The 9,404-nt window shown below is 40.4% G+C and overlaps 1 pseudogene; it reads left to right on the forward strand.

The window, feature by feature from the left end:
• Window positions 1–7,354: 7,354 nt before the first annotated feature.
• LOC130857590 (ferritin light chain-like) lies at window positions 7,355–8,354 on the forward strand (annotated as a pseudogene).
• The last annotated feature ends 1,050 nt before the right edge of the window (window positions 8,355–9,404 follow it).

Here is a 9,404-nt window from a genome sequence, read left to right on the forward strand (position 1 = left end):
GTAAGGGGATGGAAAAAGATATTCCATGCAAATGGACATCAAAAGAAAGCTGGAGTATCAGTACTCATATCAGACAAATTAGACTTTAAAGACTATCACAAGAGACAAGGAAGGACACTACATAATGATCAAGAGATCAATCCAAGAAGAAGATATAACAATTGTAAATATCTATGCACCCAACATAGGAGCACCTCAATACATAAGGCAAATACTAATAGCCATAAAAGGGGAAATCAACAGTAACACAATAATAGTCAGAGACTTTAACACTCCACTTACACCAATGGACAGATCATCCAAACAGAAAATAAATAAGGACACACAAGCTTTAAATGACACATCAGACCATCTCAACTTAATTGATATTTATAGGACATTCCATCCAAAAACTGCAGAATACACTTTCTTCTCAAGTGCACATGGAACATCCTCCAGGACAGATCACATCTTGGGTCACAAATCAAGCCTTGGTAAATTCAAGAAAATTGAAATCGTATCAAGCATTTTCTCCAACCACAACACCATATGACTAGATTATCAATTACAGGAAAAAAACTGTAAAATATACAAACACATGGAGGCTAAACAATATGCTATTAAACAACCAAGAAATCACTGAAGAAATCAAAGAGGAATTAAAAAAATACCTAGAGACAAATGACAATGAAAACTCAATGACCCAAAACCTATGGGATGCAGCAAAAGCAGTTCTAAGAGGGAAGTTTATAGCAATACAATCCTACCTGAAGAAACAAGAAAAATCTCGAATAAACAACCTAACCTTACACCTAAAACAATTAGAGAAGAAGAACAAAACAACCCCAAAGTGAGCAGAAGGAAAGAAATCATAAAGATCAGAGCAGAAATAAACAAAAAAAGAAATGAAGAAAACAATAGGAAAGATCAATAAAACTAAAAGCTGGTTCTCTGAGAAGATAAACAAAATTGATAAACCATCAGCCAGACTCATCAGGAAAAAACAGGGAGAAGACGCAAATCAACAGAATTAGAAATGAAAAAGGAGAAGTAACAACGGACACCACAGAAATACAAAAGATCATGAGAGACTACTACAAGCAACTATATGCCAATAAATTGGAGAACCTGGAAGAAATGGATAAATTCTTAGAAAAGTACAATCTTCCAAGACTGAACCAGGAAGAAATAGAAAATACGAACAGACCAATCACAAGTACGGAAATTGAGAATGTGATTAAAAATCTCCCAACAAACAAAAGCCCAGGTCCAGATGGATTCACAGGAGAATTCTATCAAACATTTCGAGAAAAGCTAACACCTATCCTTCTCAAACTCTTACAAAATATAGCAGAAGGAGGAACACTCCCAAACTCATTCTACGAGGCCACCATCACCCTGATACCAAAACCAGGCAAAGATGTTACAAAAAAAGAACATTACAGGCCAATATCACTGATGAATATAGATGCAAAAATCCTCAACAAAATACCAGCAAACAGAATCCAACAGCACATTAAAAAGATCATACACCATGATCAAGTGGGGTTTATCCCTGGAATGCAAGGATTCTTCAGTATATGTAAATCAATCAATGTGATATATCACATTAACAAATTGAAGGATAAAAACCATATGATAATCTCAACAGATGCAGGAAAAGCTTTTGACAAAATTCAACATCCACTTGTGATAAAAAAAAAAAACTCTCCAGCAAATGGGCCTAGAAGGAAATTACCTCAGCACAATAAAAGCCATATATGACAAACCAACAGCCAGCATTGTTCTAAATGGTGAAAAACTGAAAGCATTCCCTCTAAGAACAGGAACAAGAAAAGGGTGCCCACCCTCACCACTATTATTCAACATAGTTTTGCAAGTGTTAGCCACAGCAATCAGAGAAGAAAAAGAAATAAAAGGAATCCAAATTGGAAAAGAAGAAGTAAAATTGTCGCTCTTTGCAGATGACAAGATATTATACATAGAAACCGTAAAGAAGCTACCAGAAAACTGCTAACACTAATTGATGAATTTAGTAAAGTAGCAGGATACAAAATTAATGCACAGAAATCTCTTGTATTTCTATACACTAACAATGAAAGAGCAGGAAGAGAAATTAAAGAAACTCCCATTTGCCATTGCAACAAAAAGAATAAAATACCTAGGAATAAACCTGCCTAAGGAGGCAAAAGACCTGTATGCAGAAAACTATAAGACACTGATGAAAGAAATCAAAGATGATACAAACAGATGGAGGGACATACCACATTCTTGGATTGGAAGAATCAACATTGTGAAAATGACTATACTTCCCAAAGCAATTTACAGACAACACAATCCCTATCAAATTACCAACAGCATTTTTCACAGAACTAGAACAAGAAATTTTACAATTTGTATGGAAATGCAAAAGACCCCAAATAGCCAAAACAGTCTTGAGAAGGAAAGATGGAGCTGGAGGAATCAGGCTCCCTGCCTTCAAGCTATACTACAAGGCTACAGTGTTCAAGACAGTATGGTACTGGCACAAAAACATTAATATAGATCAATGGAACAGAACAGAGAGCCCAGAGATAAACCCAAGCACATATGGGCACCTTACCTTGACAAAGCAGGCAAGAATATACAATGGGAAAAAAGCCTCTTCAATAAGTGGTGCTGGGAAAATTGGACAGCTACATGTAAAAGAATGAAACTAGAACACTTCCTAACACCATACACACAAATAAACCCAAAATGGATTAAAGACCTACATGTAAGGCCAGACACTGTAAAACTCTTAGAGGAAAACATAAGCAGAACACTCTATGACATAAATCAAAGCAAGATCCTTTTTGACTTACCTCCTAGAATAATGGAAATAAAATCAAGAATAAACAAATGGGAACTAATGAAACATAAAAGCTTTTGCACAGCAAAAGAAACCATAAACAAGACAAGAAGACAACCCTCAGAATGGGAGAGAATATTTGCCAATGAAGCAACTGACAAAGGATTAATCTCCAAAATATATAAGTAGCTCATGCAGCTTAATAACAAAAAAGCAAACAACCCAATCCACAAATGGGCAGAAGACCTAAATAGACATTTCTCCAAAGAAGACATGCAGATGGCCAACAAACACATGTAAAGATACTCAACATCACAACTCATTAGAGAAATCCAAGTCAAAGCCACAACGAGGTATCACCTCACACAAGTCAGAATGGCTACCATCAAAAAATATAGAAATAAAATTGCTGGAGAGGGTGTAGAGACAAGGGAACCCTCCTGCACTGTTGGTGGGAATGTAAATTGGTACAGCCACTATGGAAAACAGTATGGAGGTTGCTTAAAAAACTAAAATTAGAACTATCATATGACCCAGCAATCCCCCTCCTGGGCATATACCCTGAGAAAACCATAATCCAAAAAGAAACATATACTGTAATGTTTATTGCAGAACTATTTACAATAACCAGGACATGGAAGCAACCTAAATGCCCATCAACAGATGAATGGATAAAGAAGATGTGGCACATATATACAATGGAATATTACTCAGCCATAAAAAGGAATGAAACTGAGATATTTGTAGTGAGGTGGACGGACCTAGAGTCTGTCATACAGAGCAAAGTAAGTCAGAAAGAGAAAAACAAATACCATATGCTAACTCATATATATGGAATCTACAAAAATGATACTGATGAACCCACTGACAGGGCAAGAATAAAGATGCAGATGTAGAGAACAGATCTGAGGACACTCGGTGGGGGGGTGAAGGGGAAGCTGGGACTAAGTGAGAGAGTGGCATTGACATATATACACTACCAAATGTAAACCAGATAGCTCATTGGAAGCTGCTGCATAACATAGGGAGATAAACTCGATGATGGGTGATGACTTATAGAGCCAGGATAGGGAGGATGAGAGGGAGGGGATATGGGGATATATGTATAAATACAGCTGATTCACTGTGGTGTACAGCAAAAACTGGCACAACAGTGTAAAGAAATTATATTCTAATAAAGAGCTTAAAAATAAGTCAAGGAACATATATATACTACCAACTGTAAAATAGATAGTCAGTGGGAAGTTGTTGTATAACAAAGGGAGTCCAACTCGAGGATGGAAGATGCCTTAGAGGACTGGGGCGGGGAGGGTGGGGGGGATTCGAGGGGGGGGGAGTCAAGGAAGGGAGGGAATACAGGGATATGTGTATAAAAACAGATGATTGAACTTGGTGTACCCCCCCAAAAAATAAAAAAAAATTAAAAAAAAAAATATAAAAAAAATAAATAAAAATAAGTCAAGGAAGAACTTATAATGGAAATTTAAAAATACTTAGAACTGGATGGGAATGAAAATATTGCCTATCATAACTTGGGGTTCAGCTAAATGATACAGAGGGAAATTTATCATCTCAAATGAGCATCTTGAAAAGACAGAGAGGCTGAAAATGAACACCCGAATGGCCAAACATAAAAAGTTAGAAAAAGAACAATAAAAGAAAGTAAGGAGGTAATAAAGGTAAGAGCAGAAATTAATGAAATAGAAAACTAAGACATCACACATAACCCATGTCTTCCACATTACCAGGAGACAGAGAATACAATGAACTTCTCTGAGTAGCAAACAGACAACAAATTCCAACAGAGCTCTTGCCATTGCTGCGAGTCTGTGGGAACAGTACGAGCCTGCAAGAGGGGAAGCTTAAGAGACCCTACGCAAAAGGGGGCTGGCGGGGCAGAAGACCCAGATGAAGCACAGATAAAATAACTCCTAGAAAGAGAAATTCTAATACTAAGACTCAAAACAAGGAACACAGGCCAGGGACTTGGTATTTTACAGTACTGGCTGGGTTTTGAAAAAAAGCAGGACCAGTAGTGGTGGCAGCTTTAAAGAAACACTGCTTCTGGAAGAGAATGAGATAAGTAGTGCCTGGGACTTCCCTGGTGGTCCAGTGGGTAAGACTGCGCTACCAATGCATAGGACCCGGGTTTGATCCCCGCTAGGGAACTGGTTCCCGCATGCTGCAACTAAGAGTTGGCATGCCACAACTAAGAAGTTGGCATGCTGCAATGAAAAAAAGATCCCACATACGGCAAGGAAGATCCCATGTGCCACACCTAAGACCTGGCGCAGCCAAAATAAATAAATAAAAATAATTAAATAATATAAATATTAAAAAAAAAAAGTGGTGCCTCCTGGAGCTATGAGAAAGAAAGACAAGAGAGGAAAAATTAAAGATCCTGCAGAGGACTTCCCTGGTGGCGCAGAGGTTAGGAATCCGCCTGCGAATGCAGGGGACATGGGTTCGAGCCCTGGTCCAGAAAGATCCCACATACCGTGGAGCAACTAAGCCTGTGCACAACAACTACTGAGCCTGTGCTCTAGATACTGTGAGCCACAACTACTGAGCCTATGTGCTACAACAACCGAAGCCCACATCCCTAGACCCCTCCTCTACAGCAGAGAAGCCACCGCAATGAGAAGCCCTCTCACCACAACGAAGAGTAGCCCCTGCTCACCACAACTAGAGAAAACCCAAGTGGAGCAACTAAGACCCAACACAGCCAAAAATAAATAAATTAATTAATTTAAAAAAAAAGATTCTGCAGAAACAAAAGTGAAACAAGATACATCAACCTATCCTCCTCATCCCAACTCCATTATTGCTTAAAAAAACTGCACTTCATTATACTGACAGAAGATGCTCTTGATCTAGAAACCCTGTCCACAAAATGCTTAGGAACTGGGGGTCGGGATTGGGGGGGAGAATCAATTCAACTCCAAAGAAAGGAAGGGAAGAAGAGACAGGCAGAGGGGAAATACCTATTAATGCAGAAGAATTTAAAAAAAAAAATCAAAGGAGAACTTTTGCATCTCTATGCAGGTAAGTTTATAAAACTAAATGAAATACAGGATTCCTTAGAAAAAACAGTTTACTATAGTTGACCCCAATAGAGACAAATGCTTAAAAAGACCAATTTCTATAGAAAAAATTAAAACATCAAGAAAACTATCAAGGAAGTACTCCGGATGATGTCACTAGGTTCAGATAGCTTCACAAAAGAATTTCAAACATTTGGGGTTAGGTAAATGATCAAATTACATAAAACAGAAAGCAGTAAGTGCTAGGAGAAAGGTAGCTGGGGAAGGAGACTAGGGAAAGAAGAGAAATAAAGGTGCAGAGTTTACAATTACAATATCTAAAAATGGAGGCACAGATACCTCATTGAGATGAGGAGTGACATTTGAGAAAAGACTTGAAGAGGGAGCAAGCCATGGGCATAGCCTTGATTACAAACCAGATAAGGACAGTAGGCTAAGGGAAAATTACAAGCCAATCCCAGTCATGAAAATGGACACAAAATGCTGAGCAACCCAAACACAGCAATGTGTTTAAAAAGTTAATGCAGGGCTTCCTAGGTGGTGCAGTGGTTGAGAATCCACCTGCCAATGCAGGGGACACGGGTTTGATCCCTGCTCCAGGAAGATCCCACATGCCATGGAGCAACTAAGCCCATGTGCCACAACTATTGAGCCTGTGCTTTAGAGCCCGTGAGCCACAACTATTGGGCCCATGTGCTGCAACTACTGAAGCCCATGCGCCTAGAGGCCATGCTCCGCAACAAGAGAAGCCACAGTAATGAGGAACCTGTGCACCACAACGAAGAGTAGCCCCCACTCACCACAACTAAAAAGAAAGCCCACGCACAGCAAAAAAAAAAAAAAAAAAGACTGAACACAGCCAATAAAAAAAAAAGTTAATGCAATGTGATCAACTTGGGTTTGTCACAGGAATGTAGATTTGGTTTAACATTAGGAAATGATACACATTTTTCTTCACATTAACAAATTTAAAAGATCATGTCAATGGATATAGAAAAAGAACTTAATGAAATGCAACACAGTCATGATTTAAAAAAACAAAATGATAAAACAAACAAGCAAACAAAAAACTCTTAGCAAACTAAAGATAGAAATTAAGCTTTCAAAAAGGGCAACTACCAAAATCATATACACAAGGTATACGTTACCGAACCAGCTTTGTCTTGTCTGACTCCCAGCAAGACAAAACACTGAGATGCCAGGATTTGCAGCAGAGAGGGTATTTATTCACAAGACAGCCAAGCGAGGAGACAGGGGAACCAGTCTCAGCTCTGCCTCCCCAAGGCAAGGGGCTGGGGTATTTATGGGATTAAGAGTAAAGAAGCAGGGCGGTTCAAGGCTCAGGGAGCATGGGGAAAGGTGACTGGAAAAAGGTGTGGTAACTGACATTCTGAGCAGGTGTAACTAGGCTACAGGCCTCTGCATGTTCTGAGGGTAGAGTTTTCGGCACTTTGATCTCAAAAGGTCACCAGGGAGATACTCTGGAATGCCCAGTTGAAGGATGGGTGATCCTATCCAGACTAACCCAGCTCGGCTCAAACTACAGCAGCTGACACCAAGTTCCTGGAAAATACCTCGGGCAAACACCGTACTGCTTAGGCTAAGTGCAGCCTGGAGGACAAGCAAGTCTTAAAACGACCTTAATTAGTGACCGCAGGTGAAATGGATTTAACCCACAGTTTCAGTATCATCGTTGTTGATAGAAACTTTAGAAACATGCCCTTTAAACTTAGGAGGAATGTTTAGAATCGATGCTTTTATTCATCTTCGTACTAAAGATCCTAATCAGTGTAGGCAGAAAAAAGAAAAAGCCTAAGAACTACAAAGAAACTAAAATGCCATTATTCACAGATGATATTATTATAAGATTCTAGACTCTACAAATTATTGTAAGTAATAAAAGTGTTTAGCAAGTTGCTGTATAGAATAATAAGACCCAGACCAGCCTCACAGCACACGTTGTGGAGAAGCTCTCCTCGCTGCTAACCGTGGGCGCCCAGATTCAGCGGAATTCTTCCGCCTTGATGGAGGCCGCGGTCAGCTGCCTGATCGACCTGCACCTGTAGGCCTCGTCCACCTACCTCTCTCTGAGCTTCTACCTCGAAGGCGATGCGAGTTGGCTCTGGAGGGCGTGGGCCGCTTCTGCTGAGGAGAAGCGCGAGGGCACCCAGCTTCTCTTGAAGATGCGGAAGCGGTGGGGCGGCGGCGCCTTGGCCCGGGACCGGCAGAAGCTGTCCCTGGACGAGTGAGCACCAGCGTGGATGCCAGGGAGGCCGCCATGGCCCTGGAGAAGAGCCTGGGCCGGGCCCTCTTGGACCTGTTTGCTCTGGGTTCTGCGAACGCGTACTCCCAGCTCTGCGAGTTCCGGGAAAGCCACTTCCTGGAGGAGGAGCTCATCAAAGAAGCTCATCAAGAAGATGGGCGTCCACCTGACCGACCTGCGCAGGTTGACCGGGCTCCCACCGCCCACCCCCCAGGCCGGGCTGGGCGAGGGTCTCTAAGAAGGGCCCTCCTGCCCCCCTGCACTAGGAGCCCCCGGAGCCCCGAGGCCTCTGCGAGACCTCCCCTGCCTTCCCCCATCTCCAGACCTCTGCCTGCGCCCTTTCCTCCAGCCAGGAGGCAATTTTTAACCACCCTAAAACCTTCACCAAGCTGTGGCATCAAATGGAAACAAAAAGGTTCTTTTTGCATAGGGGGGAAAAAAGCTAGGCTGTAAGAAAAAACATAAGTATCTCAACAGCGTGAATGATTTGTAGTCTGTTTAATTCTCTAGATTGTCTAAAGAAATGGTTCCTAACTTGTGTGTATCACCTGGATATGTTGAGTATCTGATAAACTATGTGTTCTGTCAAGAAGAATAAACACACCTATTCAGAAAATGTTGCATAAAATTTTAAGGGTTTCAGGACTTCTTTGGAGTCATTGTGGGAACTGGATTCATAGTCTTAAAATGTACCTTTGGTTTTTTGCTGAACAGAGCAAAGAGCTGAGTACCTTGACCATATCATATTGTATTCCTGCCATGCACCCCCAAACTCATGATAAAATTGCTTTTCCTGATTTTCAAGTTGATGTGATGGCCATCTGCCTGTATTGAAGAAAGAGCCCTGTGAAATTCATCTTTGTGTCTATTAGGTTGCTACTGAGAACACTGATTGTTACATCATACACTGACCTTTTCATGAAGCCTCTCAAGAGAAATTTCTTGTTTTAATATTAGGAATAACAGTGCTTTACTTGGGTGATTGGTTTTTGTTTTATGGACACTGTAAATGATGTAACTAATTGTTTCTTTTTCTGACTGCCTGATAAAAAGCCAAATTTGTGGTCCACCCAGAGTAAATGAGTAGGATTGTAAAAGCATTTTGCATACGCTTCATTCCTGGTTCTTCTATTACTAATTCCTTGGTGTATCTTATGGATTTTTTTTTAAGCCACCTTAGACCCTTTCTGGAACAAGGTTGTATATAAGTAGATAAATAAGGTAAACTTTTAAAATGCCGACTTAAAAAGAAGACCCATATCAGAAATCAACTGGATATTTATATACC

Source organism: Hippopotamus amphibius, chromosome 7 (assembly GCF_030028045.1).
Source record: "Hippopotamus amphibius kiboko isolate mHipAmp2 chromosome 7, mHipAmp2.hap2, whole genome shotgun sequence".
Classification (NCBI taxonomy): Eukaryota; Metazoa; Chordata; class Mammalia; order Artiodactyla; family Hippopotamidae; genus Hippopotamus; species Hippopotamus amphibius.